This window comes from Rutidosis leptorrhynchoides, chromosome 4, assembly GCF_046630445.1.
Source record: "Rutidosis leptorrhynchoides isolate AG116_Rl617_1_P2 chromosome 4, CSIRO_AGI_Rlap_v1, whole genome shotgun sequence".
In the NCBI taxonomy this organism is placed as follows: Eukaryota; Viridiplantae; Streptophyta; class Magnoliopsida; order Asterales; family Asteraceae; genus Rutidosis; species Rutidosis leptorrhynchoides.
The window spans coordinates 65,364,017-65,380,972 of NC_092336.1; positions in this window are offsets into that span (position 1 = coordinate 65,364,017).

Below are 16,956 nucleotides of genomic sequence, written 5' to 3' on the forward strand. Positions count from 1 at the left end.
ATTGGTGTAATTGTTAACAAAGTAGTAAAACCTTGGTTTACACGCAGTCGATAACCTGGTGTATTCATTAAACAAAGTATTAAAACCTTGTTACAATTCGAATCCTCAATTAGTTGGAATATTTATCTTCGGGTATAATAATAATTTGACAAGGACACTTGCAATTTATATTTATGACTGATGGACTGTTATGGACAAAAACCAGACGGACATATTAAATAATCCAGGACAAAGGACAATTAACCCATGGGCATAAAACTAAAATCAACACGTCAAACATCATGATTACGGAAGTTTAAATAAGCATAATTCTTTTATTTCATATTTAATTTCCTTTATTTTATATTTAATTGCACTTCTAATTATCGCACTTTTATTTATTGTTATTTAATCGCATTTTTAATTATCGTACTTTTTAATTATCGCAATTTTATTTTATCGCACTTTTATTATTCGCAATTTCATTATCGTTATTTACTTTACGCTTTAATTTCAGTCTTGTATTTATATTTTACATTAGGTTTTAACTGCGACTAAAGTTTTAAAATCGACAAACCGGTCATTAAACGGTAAAAACCCCCCTTTATAATAATAATATTACTTATATATATATTTGTATTTTTATAAAAGTAAACTAATATAGCGTTGAGCTTTGTTTAAAGATTTCCCTGTGGAACGAACCGGACTTACTAAAAACTACACTACTGTACGATTAGGTACACTGCCTATAAGTGTTGTAGCAAGGTTTAAGTATATCCATTCTATAAATAAATAAATATCTTGTGTAAAATTGTATCGTATTTAATAGTATTTCCTAGTAAAATAATAACTATTTTATATACACCTCGCTTCGCATCAAGTTATTTTTGGCGCCGCTGCCGGGGAAAAACTCTTAAACGCCGGAAGCGCAACGCTAATATAAAAAAAAAAAAAAGATTTTTAGTTACTTTTATTAAAAATTCACTTTTGTAAAAATACGTTTTAATTATTCAAAAATATAAAAAGAAAAACAAAAATATATGTATTTTTAAGATTTTGTAAATATTTAAGTTTTATAAGTTTCTTTATTTCTATTTTAGTTTATAAAAATATAAGTTTTATTTTAAAATCGTTTATTTAAATATAAAAAACAGAAAACATAAGAAAAAAAAAAAAAAAAAAATAAAGAAAAACGCGTAAAAACACAAAGCTGTCAACTGAATTCCTGAACCCCGCGACTCGCGGGGTTTTCTTCTTTATTTGCCGCGACTCGCGGAGGGTTTCTGACAGGCGACAAGGAAGCCCTAATCGAGCATTAATTACGGGATATTATTAATATTAATTATTAATTAAACCTTATTATTATTATTATTAGTTTTAGTTTTAATTTTACTTTTTATTTAATTTGTTGTATTTAGTTTTAATTAGTTATATTAAATTGTAAAATTAATAGTTTTATTAAATAAATAATATAAAAATAATATTTTTATAAAAATTGTACTTTTTACAACTTTTTGTATATTTTTATATTTTGTACCTTTTTAATCGTTGTAGCGTAATATTTGTATTTTTTAGCTCATATTTAATTTTAAACTTAGTTTTTGCTATAGTTATTTTTACTCCTATATTTTTAGGCTTTGCCGTAGAATTCCTTAAGTGCTTTTTCTTTAGACTAAGATTTAGGTGCTTTAGAATTTTGCGACGCCCTTTTTAAGTTTTAGTTTCTTTTTAAGTTATTTCCATTTGGGATTTAGTTTTTCCTGTAAGCTTTAATATTTTTAGACCTTTTACTATGTACCAATTATCATTCCAATTAGTAATATCAATTTGCGATTATAATTTTAAGTTAGTTGTAGTAATAAGGTTAAATTAGTAAAGTATTTTTAAGTTTTTATAAGTTTCTTTTATTTTTCCGTCACCTTTTATTTTTCAACCAATTTTTTTCTTTTTCGACATTTTTCGACGCGCAATCTTTGTCTTTCTTATTTCTCGCCATTCTAGTTTTTAGGACTTAGAATTTTATTCTACTTCTTATCTAAATTTCTTAAAATTACGAAAATTTATTTTGAGTAGTTAAATTGATAGACATCAAAATTTTCTGGTTCGTAGTAATAGTTGGATTTGTACGTGGACCGGGTTATTGGAGCCAAACAGTCCTCCATTATATTGAGACCAAACGAATCCTGCCCCTCTGCTGCATCTTTTGGCTATTCGAAACGTGGGCAAAATCAGAAAAGTCTATTGATTGGATAACTTATTATAATTTTTCTTTCTTTTTAAAAACTAATAGGATATTCTGTGAATGCACCGAGCAAGACGTTCATCACCTTTTGTACGTTCACCACCTTTAACTCGATCAAGACATCGTTTAACAAATATAACCGCCGTTGATTTTTCTTTAGAATCGTCATCCAGTAGACCAAGTACTTCAGTTCAAATTACCGATAATCCATTTTTTGAACCCAACCTCACAATTGAGAATCCAGAAAATATTCAGGAACGGTTCATAGATCCTGAACCATTAAACTTTCCTCCGGAACCACAAATCATTCAAACAGAGATTGTTGAGGAACGAACTATTAAAACAGAATCATCTAGTGATACCGATTCAACAAATTCAATTATGGAGAATCTGGAACCTTTAAGTATGGAAGACCGAATGAGAGCTAAACGCACTGGCCAAGGTCACGCAATTACTCATCCAGACATTAATGCGCCAGATTATGAAATCAAAGGACAAATTCTACACATGGTGACTAATCAATGCCAATTTAGTGGTGCGCCGAAGGAAGATCCAAATGAACATCTACGTACCTTTAATAGGATCTGCACACTATTTAAAATACGAGAAGTGGAGGATGAACAGATATATCTCATGTTATTTCCCTGGACTTTAAAGGGAGAAGCCAAAGATTGGTTGGAATCGTTACCTGAAGGGGCGATCGATACATGGGACGTTTTAATTGACAAATTTCTTAAACAATTCTTTCCTGCATCTAAAGCCGTAAGACTTCAAGCAGAAATTGTTACGTTCACACAAAAGCCAAATGAAACTCTATATGAGGCGTGGACAAGATATGGAAAGTTGTTAAGAGGATGTCCGCAACATGGTTTAGACACCTGTCAAATAGTACAAATATTCTACCAAGGATGCGACATCACTACAAGAAAAGACATAGATATAGCAGCTGGTGGTTCTATTATGAAGAAAACCGAAACTGATGCTTACAAAATTATTGATAACACTGCTTCCCACTCACATGAGTGGCACCAAGAAAAAGATATCATTAGATCATCTAAAGCAGCTAGAGCCGATTCTAGCCATGACTTAGATTCCATTTCCGCAAAGATAGATGCTTTCGAGAGACGAATGGAAAAGATGACTAAGGATATTCACTCAATACGAATTAGTTGTGAGCAGTGTGGAGGACCACATTTGACAAAAGATTGTCTAAGTATTGAATTAACAATGGAACAAAGAGAGAATATTTCATACATAAACCAAAGGCCTGGAAATAATTATCAGAATAATTATCAACCGCCAAGACCGATTTACAATCAAAACCAGAATTATAACCGAAATATTCCATACAACAACCAACAAGGTCCTAGCAATCAACAAGTATCCAATAATACTTATAATCAGCAAAGACCTAATTTTCAAAACAAACCACCACAACAAACCGATGATAAAAAGCCGAATTTAGAAGATATGATGACGAAGCTAGTTGAAACTCAAACGCAGTTTTTCACATCTCAAAAACAAACAAATGAACAAAATGCTCAAGCATTTAGAAATCAACAAGCTTCTATTCAAAATCTGGAACAAGAAGTAAGTAACCTAGCAAGGTTAATAGGTGAAAGAAAACCGGGAAGTCTACCTAGTGATACAAATGCTAACCCCCGGAATAAAACAGCTAAAGCTATTACCACAAGAAGTGGTACAACACTTAAACCACCTGAAATACCAGTAACTTCTGATGAAACTATTCCTACTCCACAAGAACCACAACCTGATCAGGATAAGGAAAAAGAACCGGTAGTTGAAAAGGTTAATAAAGATAACACAGTTAAGGATAAACCTTATGTTAAACCATACCAACCACCACTTCCTTACCCGAGTAAAATGAAGAAAGAGAAACTTGAAGCCGAGCAATCCAAATTCTTGGATATGTTTAAACAGATAAATGTAAATCTTCCTTTCATTGATGTGATTTCAGGAATGCCTAGATATGCTAAATTCTTGAAAGATCTAATCTCAAATAGAAAGAAAATGGAAGAACTCTCGGCTGTTACTATGAATGCTAATTGTTCAGCAGTGCTGTTGAATAAGATACCAGAAAAACTATCTGATCCAGGAAGTTTCACAATTCCATGTTTTCTGGGTAGTCTTAGTTCAATAGAAGCATTGGCAGACTTAGGTGCTAGTATAAATCTAATGCCGTATTCACTATACGCTAAACTAGACCTTGGAGAATTGAAACCAACCAGAATAAGCATACAACTAGCCGATAGATCAATAAAATATCCTAGAGGGATAATGGAGAACATGCTAGTTAAAGTTGGTACTTTAGTATTTCCAGTAGATTTTGTTGTTTTGGACATGGAAGAAGATTCTCAAGTTCCTCTCATATTAGGAAGACCATTCTTAAACACGGCTAAAGCAATGATAGACGTGTTCGGTAAGAAACTGACCCTAAGTATAGAGGATGAGAGTGTTACCTTTTCAGTTGATAGAGCAATGCAACAACCACAATCTGCAGATGATACATGTTATTATATTCAAACTATAGATGCACATGCAGAATTATTAAAAGAATTTCCAGAATTACAAGGAACAGGAGAATGTTCTTTAGGAGAAGGTAATGAACCAATTGATGAAGCTGAAATGTTAGCTACACTTATAGCTAATGGATATGAACCAACAACAGAAGAAATTAAAATGCTAAAAGAAGAAGACAGATATCGATATAAATCATCGATAGAAGAACCTCCGAAATTAGAGTTAAAGCCACTTCCAAACCATTTGGAATACGCTTATTTACATGGTGAATCTGAATTACCTGTAATAATATCGTCTTCTCTTACTGAAAATGAGAAATCACAACTCATCTCTGTGTTGAAAGCTCATAAACCAGCCATTGCATGGAAGATTCATGATATTAAAGGAATAAGTCCTTCGTATTGCACACATAAAATCCTTATGGAAGAAGGTCATAAAACGTATGTGCAACGTCAACGAAGAATAAATCCTAATATGCAAGATGTAGTTAAGAAAGAGATTATTAAACTGCTAGATGCAAGTTTAATTTATCCAATCTCTGATAGTCCATGGGTAAGCCCAGTTCAATGCGTGCCTAAGAAGGGTGGCATGACTGTCATCACAAATGAGAAAAATGAGCTTATTCCTACTAGGACTGTAACAGGATGGCGTGTATGTATTGATTATAGAAAATTAAATGACGCCACCAGAAAAGATCACTTTCCCTTACCTTTCATAGATCAAATGTTGGAAAGATTAGCCGGAAATAGTTACTATTGTTTTCTAGATGGATTTTCCGGATATTTTCAAATTCCAATAGCACCCGAAGATCAAGAGAAAACCACATTCACGTGCCCTTATGGTACTTTTGCTTACAAACGCATGCCATTTGGACTTTGTAACGCCCCTGCAACCTTTCAAAGGTGTATGATGGCGATTTTTCATGACATGATAGAAGAATGCATGGAAGTATTCATGGATGACTTTTCAGTCTTCGGTGATACATTTAAATCATGTCTAGTTAATCTGGAACGAATGCTAATTAGATGCGAAAAATCAAATCTAGTACTTAATTGGGAGAAATGCCATTTCATGGTTAAAGAAGGCATCGTTCTTGGACATAAAATTTCAAAAGAAGGAATTGAAGTGGATAGAGCTAAAGTAGATGTAATTGCTAAACTTCCACATCCCACCAATGTTAGAGGAATTAGGAGTTTTCTAGGGCATGCCGGTTTTTACCGACGTTTCATAAAAGATTTTTCTAAAATTGCCACTCCTATGAATAAACTCCTAGAAAAGGATGCGCCATTCATCTTTTCAGATGAATGTATCAAATCTTTTAATATTCTTAAAGAAAAACTCACTAATGCACCGATCATGATAACACCAAATTGGAATCTACCATTTGAACTAATGTGCGATGCAAGTGATTTTGCAATGGAAGCCGTTTTAGGACAAAGGATTGAAAAACGATTTCAACCTATATATTATGCTAGTAAGACATTACAAGGAGCACAAACGAACTATACAACTACTGAAAAAGAACTCCTTGCTATTGTCTTTGCTTTTGACAAATTTCGATCATATCTAGTTCTAGCAAAAACGGTGGTCTATACCGACCATTCTGCTCTTAGATACCTATTTTCAAAACAAGATGCTAAACCAAGATTAATCCGTTGGATCTTACTGTTACAAGAGTTTGATATTGAAATCCGAGATAAAAAGGGAGCAGAAAATCTCGCCGCTGATCATCTTTCTCGTCTTGAAAATCCCGAATTAGAAGTTCTGAATGAATCGGCCATACAAGACAACTTTCCTGATGAATATCTATTGAAGATAGATTATAAAGAAATTCCATGGTTTGCAGACTATGCAAACTACTTAGTTTGTGGATTCCTTGAAAAAGGATTATCGTACCAAAGACGAAAAAAATTCTTCAGTGATATAAAACACTATTTCTGGGAAGATCCACATCTGTTTAAAAGTTGTCCCGATGGAATAATACGCCGATGCGTATTTGGAGATGAAGCTAGTAAAATTTTAAACCATTGTCACACAGGACCAACAGGAGGGCATTATGGGCCTCAACTAACAGCAAGAAAAGTTTATGAAGCTGGATTCTATTGGCCTACAATTTACAAAGACGCACACCTTCTTTGCAAATCCTGTGATGCATGTCAAAGGGCCGGAAAAATAAGTCAACGTGATGAAATGCCACAAAATGTCATCCAAGTATGTGAAGTATTTGACATTTGGGGTATTGACTTTATGGGTCCATTTCCAAAATCTCATAATAATCTATATATACTCGTAGCCATTGATTATGTATCTAAATGGGCGGAAGCACAAGCTCTCCCAACTAACGATGCACGAGTTGTAGTCAACTTTTTAAAACGTCTTTTTGCAAGGTTTGGAACACCGAAAGCTTTAATAAGTGATCGGGGTACTCATTTCTGTAATAATCAACTTGAGAAAGTTCTTAAAAGATATGGAGTAACTCATAAAATCTCCACCGCATATCATCCACAAACAAGTGGACAAGTTGAAAATACCAACCGAGCTTTAAAACGTATTCTAGAGAAAACCGTAGGATCAAATCCGAAGGAATGGTCCATTAAATTGGAGGATGCACTCTGGGCTTTTAGAACAGCCTACAAAACTCCAATTGGAACCACACCTTTTAGACTTGTTTATGGAAAAGCATGTCATCTTCCAGTAGAAATTGAACACAAAGCATTTTGGGCTTTAAAGACATGTAATCTTGATTTACATGAAGCCGGACGTCTACGATTAAGTCAACTAAACGAATTAGAAGAATTAAGACATGAAGCATACGAAAATTCGTTAATCTATAAAGAAAGAACGAAGAAATGGCATGATAAAAGAATCAGAAGTTCAAAAGAATTCAAAGAAGGAGACAGAGTTCTTCTTTTCAATTCACGATTCAAGCTATTTCCTGGAAAATTGAAATCAAGATGGTCTGGACCATTCATAGTCAAAAGAGTTTTCCCATACGGAATGATAGAATTAATAAATTCAAATGGGATTGAATTTAAAGTTAATGGTCACAGAGTTAAACATTACATACATGGTCCGGTGGAAGTCGACAACGAAGTTAATCACAATTTCGACACCACAGCTAACTAAGTGTGGGGAGAATCAAGTCTTTAAAGGATAATATGTATTTCTGTTAGAGTTAGATTGTCTGTTTTCGTGTAGTTCTCGAAAATGGAACACGTATGGTCTTTCCCTAGCAGACCCTAAAGAACTAGTCTTCTCCCCCCATTCTGAATTTTTATTTTTTTTAGGTTTTTACAAAATGAAGACTGCCTGTGAACTAAATCATGGTCTAATGCTACACGCTTTGATCACTAAAAGAAATAATGACATACTACCGAGTGAATTAGTATCAGTAATCAGAGAAAGAATGGACGGAGTTAGAAAAGGATCCAGATGCGAAGATAATAAGTTACAATTTGGTAAAGGAAAATCAAAATCCGCAGCGAAAAGAAGAGCACGACACCTAGAACGATGTCACAAATGCGGAAAATGGTCACATGGAGGTAAATGTTCTAATAATCAAACCTATTCAAATACCGAATTTGTTACTTTATGCAGAGACGGACCGTTCATATGTTTAGAAGAAAAGACAATGAATGCTCGAGGTTACGCCTATGCAGCCATGGAAAATCAATTAAACCGACTATCTTATGAATATAATAGATCATATAACTAAGAAATCTATTTCACAGGTATGTCTGTACAGTTTTTATTTTTATTTTTATTTTTAACCTTTTGATAATAAACGCTAATTTGTTCGCTAAAAAGTATTAAATTGGTATTAAATAAAATTAGGTTTGGCGACCGAAATTATTGATATCATTCAAAAATTTATTACATCACTGCAAAATTTAACGTTTATTCTTAAGGTATAAATATCTTTAATCAATCAACCCAAAATATTTCAAAAATTCGTCATGAGTTAAATTAGGTCTTGGAACCGAAATTACTTTACCGAAAAGAGGGGCGCATATTTTTGATAATATTTGATTGATTAAAGTGGGATAAAAAGACAAAAAGATTTTTAATTTTATTTTTACCATGTTTTTAAAATTAATATTTAAATCTTAAATTAATATTGTAAACTTTGTAAAAACAATATATTTAAAATTATAAATATTTGAAAAATTAATATAAGTTTGATATGAATTTATGAATTTTTAAATTAAGTTTGGTGTGAATTTTTAATTTTTAAAATATGAAATTTTAATTTTATGCATTTCAAATTTTAAGTTTGGTGTGATTATTTTTTTTTATTAATTTTGAATTTTATATTTAAGTTGTGTGAATTTAAAAACAAAAATTTACTTTATCTCATTAAGTTAAGAATATGATTTTTAAAATTCGTCGTAAGTTGAAGACTAGGTCTTTGAACCGAAATTGCTTTACCCGAGGGAGGGACGAGAACTTTTATTATCATTATTTTTAATCTTATTGATTTAAAGTATGCCAAAAACATTGAAAAAACCCAAAAATCTTAGCTTTTAAAACAATCGCTACAAAAAGACAAATTTTAAAATTTTGTCGAGGGACGGACTAGGACATCGATCCGAAACGACCTCGTCCTAAATAACAAGGGAAACAAAATTTTAAAATTAATTTCTTAATTGTTTTATAAGTTAAAGATTATAAAAAAAAAAAAAAAAAGGGTAAACTCCGCGACTCGCGGAGTTTGCAGTGCAAAACCTCCGCGACTCGCGGAGGGTCCAAAACCCAGAAAAAAAAAAATAAAAGAGCTGCTCGATCAGTCACTCCCCCACACACAAACACACTGCATAAACACTCGAAACTGCACCCGAAAACCACCGAAAATCACCCCCAAAAATCTCAATTTTTAACCGTTAATCACCAAATTTTTTGCTAAAATCATGTTGAGAAGGATGATATCTAAGAACTACTCAAGAAAAACGGTAAATTTCTACACCTAAACACCATTTAATTCGAATTTTAGTGTTCTTGAGCTAATTTTTACCCAATTTGATTTTGATGCTTTTTAGTGTAATTAGACTTAAATTGTTTATGTATTATGCTTGTATAACCTAGATTGATGCTGTTTAACATGATTAGAAGCCTTAAACTTCAAATTTTGAATAATCTAGGGTTTGTGTTCTTGAGCAATTTGGGGCTTTTTGATATAAACAGGTTATGGCCGATTTTTGTCATGAATTGTTGCTAAATTGAGTAGTGTAACATGTCTAGGTAGTTAAATGATCCAAACTTTGAGCCTAAACATGATTTTGAGAATTAAAGTGGACTTTTTCAAGTCCAAAATTCATGAACTTGATTTTTGAAAGATAATGCCATTTGAGACTTGTTTATTTGCTAGTAATGATTATTTTGACATGTTATTTGAGTTGAATGCTTATGAACTTGGCGAAAATTTTCGTATATGCTTATTTGAAAAAGTGTAGATTTGATAAAAATGTGAAAATAAGCTTAAGTTTGATATAAATTAATAATGTCATTGTAATTATTTTGATTGATGATTTTGCTGACACTAATGCATATTTGGATGCACAAAATTTGTGTTTGATGTGTTTTGCAGAATGAAAGGGGTGAATCTTCATCCCAAGCCCGCCATGCTCCTGCTGAGAACTTGGAACAACAGGAGGTAGATAACTACTACAAGCAGGATGTACCTCATCCAGTCATGACCTTTTCAGATATGCACTTGGAACAGTTGCACCCGAACCTGCGATTTGACAGACTTTGGATAGATTATCCAAAATATCAACGGGGTTTGCATACTCTTCATTCCAAGGTTGTTGAGGTACCGAGGGTCATAGAATGGGGACCCTTGGAAGCTGTAGAATTGGCCGGGCCAATTAGGGAATTACTGGTACAGAGGTATGGTAATTCTTCTTTTAATGACTGGATATGTTTATTCACCATACGCAGACCTGTATATAAAGTATGGTGTGAAGAGTTGTTATGTAGTATAGAGTTGAATGATCGGGTAGCTAGTTTAACCGATCGTTCTTTTATTAGATTTTTGTTAGGCGGTTCGATGCGCCACATGTCTTTACTGGACATGGCTCAGGCTTTACGTATATATACGCCTGAGGAATTAGCGTCTGCCGATTGTAGAGGATTGATACTAAACGGTAGAAAGATAGATGAGAATTTTGATACACACGGTGTGTGGAGTCAAATGACAAGCCATCACCGTTTCAAAGGGGGAAACTACTCTTATTTGGATATAGATAGAGCCGAATTAAGAGTAATACATAGGTTTTTAGCTAATTCGATTACACAAAGGGGTAAAAACAAAGAAAAGGTAAATGAACAAGATTTGTTTTACCATATGTGTATTCGAGACCCACACAGCGCTGTAAGTATACCATATTGTGTGGGTTATTATTTATCAGCTATGGTTCGGGGGATGCGTCCATATAGCATAATAGGAGGTGGTATTTTTATTACTTTGATTGGTGAATATCTCGGTGTGGATATAAGTCGGGGGGGGATTATTAGTAGAAGAGCCGGAACCCCGCGACACTATAGGTTTAAATGTATACCATGGTGCGAAAGTTTTGAAGCGGCGAAATAACGCCGCAGTACGATACAATGGTAGACATCCACAGGTAGAGAGAAACCAGGAACAAGGTAATGTAGGAGGGGGGAATGAGATGCAAGAAATGCATAGGTTTATAGCTTCTCAGGAATACGAAAATGCTAGACAGAGAGCATTTGAAGATTGGCAAGTTCATCAGAACCAGATCATAGCGCATTGCCAACATATAGGTAGAAACTATATTCCTACACCGAAACCCGTCTTCCCTCCTTGGTCGATAGAGATGCAGCCACCATATCCTACGTATGATCCTGCCGAAGCATTCTATAGCACGTATGGTTATGCCTGGAACCCCTATTGGTACCAATATCATCCTTAGTTTACTTATTATTTTTTTTATTATTTTGTAATTTGTAATTATTGATATGTTTAATACTTTTGTTAATATTGTAATCATTTTTATAATTATCTAACTTTTATTCTTAGATTTTAATAATTTTTGAATGTGGGGTAATAAACCAAACTTCAAAAATATGTATATATGTTTGCAGTTTATCTTATGTACACAACAGGGTAAAACAACGCATTTTCAAAGACTGGCATTAAGTTCAGCAAAAGCAACTAATTTTGACGACAAGATGCAAAATATATGTGAAATAACAACAAGACGGAATGAACAAATGATGTGCACCATTTATCATTCAGCAAACAAACGCCAATATATTTGGAAACTTTGGTAAAAATTTAATCATTTTCACACAAATCACCCTCAATAATTTAAATTGTTACTGATTTCTTGCAAATGAGGGCATTGCAAGATCTTAAGTGTGGGAAGGGGTTAAATTCTTTCGGATTTTAAAAATTTTTTACTTTATACACTTGGTTACCATTAAAAATACTAGTAAAGCAGTAGTTGTATTAGAATCTAGTGCTCTCTGATAAAAAAGAACAGCCCTAGTCTTATATACTGACTACCCAATTCTAGTAAAATTTTTCAAAATTTTCAATTAAATGAATTCAAAATCATGTTTATACATATTTATGAACGATAAAACTAGGTTTTAACACCGAAATTATTGTTACCTCGGAAAGGACATAAATTGAGAAACAAATTAAAATGTTAAAATTCATTTAAAATGGAATAGAGGACGATAAAAAGAAAAAAATAAAAAGCCAAGTGTGGGAAAATTTACCAAGTTATTTTAAACATATGCCACATATATTTGTAACAAATAACTGAAAATACTTTTGCTTTGAACTAAACTAAACTGTTTTACCCGATGAAAGAAAAGAAGAGATGGATCTACACGATGAATCAATTCCATCATTAAAAGGAAGTAAAGTCTTCCGAAAAAGACACGCGCTTCTTGATTTAGGTCATGAAGTTGTCGTCCAGACCAGCTGTAGGTTGACGAAAAATCTAGAAAAGTCATCACTAAAATCAGCAGGAAATCCACGGACCTCAGCATTAAACAGGGTCGCCAAGTGGTCAGATTTATCCTAACCATGAGAAGGATTTATCTCGTACAATGGGGAGGCACCGTGCAAATTAGCTTGATAAGACTAATGAATCAGATCCCCAGAAAGGATAATCTCCTTAAAGATTAAAAATCAGCTTTTAAGACTGATATTACTCAATCCTAGAGATTGACCTTAAAGATTGAGAATTCAAACTCATGGAATTCAATGATATCTAAACTCGAGCTTGAACGAGAAAATATTTTGATCAAAATTACAAACCGATTTGTTTTCTGAAAACCCTATTTTCAATGCGTTCATTACCATTGAACGTAAAATCCTAGGAATTCACCTGGAATTCATTAGGTCACCTGAACCAAATCGGGTGTCAACCGTAAGAACGGTGGTTGCATAGTGGTCAAAAGACAGGACCTTGTGCCATATCAAAAAATTATAAGGGTGAGCTTTACTATTGCTCCTACCAAGGATAGTAATTGCGTCCGACACGTTATAGACCATAATTAAAAGCATGTCAGGGGACATTGCCTTAACAGTTGCTTGTTCAACGCTTTCCTTTACAACCGGACGGTAGTTTACCGAAAGGTAATATACGGGACAAGTTAACTGGACGTGTTGCTTTCCAAATACAAGGTTAGCAAGTGGGTGACACAAAACCGCAAGTGTTGAGCTAAAATTTTCAAATCTGAAACCCACCAAACCCACAAAAATATTTTTCAAACACCGGTAAAGGGTTATCCCGGAAAACTTATCTAGGGTAAAAAAACTAGATTTAATTTTCAAAAGATCAAATGTTTTCATAAAGATCCAATTTCCTTAATGGATCTAAATTTTTATAGTCATGTGGGACTGTAAACCATATCGTTACTACCATTGTTTATACCGTCGTATAGAAAATCACTGATGTACAAAGTGTGAAGAATAAAGAAGTGATTCTAGTATTTCAAGACGATATTGCTTGAGGACAAGCAACGCTTAAGTGTGGGAATATTTGATAGTGCTAAAAACGAACATATATTTCATAGCATTATTCCTCAAGAAAGACAAGCTTTTAGTTGCAATTGTTCTATTTACAAGTGATATTCGTTTAAATAATAAAAGGTGAAGACAAAAGACAGATTCGACGAATTGAAGACGCAAACGACCAAAAAGCTCAAAAGAACAAAAGACAATCAAAAAGGTTCCAATTATTGATAAGAAACGTCTCGAAATCACAAGAGTACAAGATTCAAAACGCAAAGTACAAGATATTAAATTGTACGCGAGGACGTTCGAAAATCCGGAACCGGGACCAGAGTCAACTCTTAACGCTCGACGCAACGGACTAAAAATTACAAGTTAACTATGTATATAAATATAATATAATATATAATTAATTATATTAAATATATATATATTATATATATATATATTAAAAACCGTCGGCAGCAAGAAACTCCAAGGGTGTGAGCTGTAAATATATCTCCGCGACTCGCGGAGTTTTAAGGGCATTTTGCCGCGAGTCGCGGAGCCCCAATTTTCAACTCTGGCTATAAAGCCAACCGAATTCTGATCAAATTTCATATCTTATTTTCTCTATCTCTCTCAATATATACGATATATATATATATAATTTATATTTTAATTTTAATTTTAATTTTAAATCCTAATAATAAGGGTATGTTAGCGAATGTTGTAAGGGTGTAAGTCGAAATTCTGTCCGTGTAACGCTACGCTATTTTTAATCATTGTAAGTTATGTTCAACCTTTTTACATTAATGTCTCGTAGCTAAGTTATTATTATGCTTATTTAGAACGAAGTAATCATGATGTTGGGCTAATTACTAAAATTGGGTAATTGGGCTTTGTACCATAATTGGGGTTTGGACAAAAGAACGACACTTGTGGAAATTAGACTATGGGCTATTAATGGGCTTTATATTTGTTTAACTAAATGAAAGTTTGTTAATGTTAATATAAAGATTTACAATTGGACGTCCCTATAAATTACCATATACACTCGATCGGACACGATGGGCGGGGTATTTATATGTACGAATAATCGTTCATTTAACCGGACACGGGAATGGATTAATAGCCACTAGAATAATTAAAACAGGGGTGAAATTACATTCAAGGGTAATTGGTGTAATTGTTAACAAAGTAGTAAAACCTTGGTTTACACGCAGTCGATAACCTGGTGTATTCATTAAACAAAGTATTAAAACCTTGTTACAATTCGAATCCTCAATTAGTTGGAATATTTATCTTCGGGTATAATAATAATTTGACAAGGACACTTGCAATTTATATTTATGACTGATGGACTGTTATGGACAAAAACCAGACGGACATATTAAATAATCCAGGACAAAGGACAATTAACCCATGGGCATAAAACTAAAATCAACACGTCAAACATCATGATTACGGAAGTTTAAATAAGCATAATTCTTTTATTTCATATTTAATTTCCTTTATTTTATATTTAATTGCACTTCTAATTATCGCACTTTTATTTATTGTTATTTAATCGCATTTTTAATTATCGTACTTTTTAATTATCGCAATTTTATTTTATCGCACTTTTATTATTCGCAATTTCATTATCGTTATTTACTTTACGCTTTAATTTCAGTCTTGTATTTATATTTTACATTAGGTTTTAACTGCGACTAAAGTTTTAAAATCGACAAACCGGTCATTAAACGGTAAAAACCCCCCTTTATAATAATAATATTACTTATATATATATTTGTATTTTTATAAAAGTAAACTAATATAGCGTTGAGCTTTGTTTAAAGATTTCCCTGTGGAACGAACCGGACTTACTAAAAACTACACTACTGTACGATTAGGTACACTGCCTATAAGTGTTGTAGCAAGGTTTAAGTATATCCATTCTATAAATAAATAAATATCTTGTGTAAAATTGTATCGTATTTAATAGTATTTCCTAGTAAAATAATAACTATTTTATATACACCTCGCTTCGCATCAAGTAATCATTCCGCTCAAATACTGAAAGTTTATTTAAATATAAATAGTAAATCATTATGAGTTTAACATTAATTGATAAAAGGTTGGTACCATAATGAGAGATTGAGTTATAAAACCCACATACTATCAATCTATGGATTCTCATTTTTTATATATATAAAGTATAAATTTAAGTACTGACTAAACAATTAATAACGATCAATTCAATTGCCATACTCGCCTAAACTAAACCTTCAAAACAAACACACACTGAATTGATAGGAAGATAAATAAACTGAATCAAATTTGAATATTGAATATGGATATTATAAGAGAAGCGTAAGGATCCGATGCGCATGGTTTTTCAACTATGGATGTAAGCAAGTGATATTGATGTTGTTGTAGTAGATAAAATACCATACAAATAAGTTACCTCTATAAACATTACTAACATGTACACATAACTAATATTGGACAAACGGACAATCTATACATAACCATCTCTTCATGTATAGTTTTATTTTGTCTACGACTACAAGTAGGTTGAAGAATTATATAATTCAATGGACTAAACATGCAAAATTAAAATTATTGTTGAAGAAAAATCGACTCTATTAAAAAGGATAGATAGGTTTACAATACACGTACTCAAGTGCAACCTCCTGACGTAATATGGACATATAGGTTTGGTGTACAAATCTAACATATCTCTTTAATACTAACATATAACATCTAACAATCTTAAAATACAAATAAATAGAAGTAATATACTAATATCATTAACATAACATTGACACGAAATCTTACTTTTTAAAGTGGTGTAAGTGGTTATCTTTAACTTTAGTTTAAATTCCTTTTTAATATCAGCTTAAGTCATCTTAACTATTACATGATGCAAACTTCACAAAAACTGATAAACCAGGGTGTGTCTCGATTAGAATGCTGAAGAGTATAAATGCGTAAAGGTGCAATTGTCAAAATCGCAAAACCATGTATAATAATACATATGCCAGTTTGAGACTATATGCTCTGTAGGTTTTTGACGACGTCTGAGTGTTACTCGAGAATGTGTGCAGGAGGTGGAAGGTACTTGAAGGATAATAAAATAATATAACGCTATTGAAACTTTTGTTTGAGCCTACCAACCCGCCTTACAAAAATTGATTAAGAAAAGCAGGAGATCTTCTTTGAAATAGATTTGTGTCTT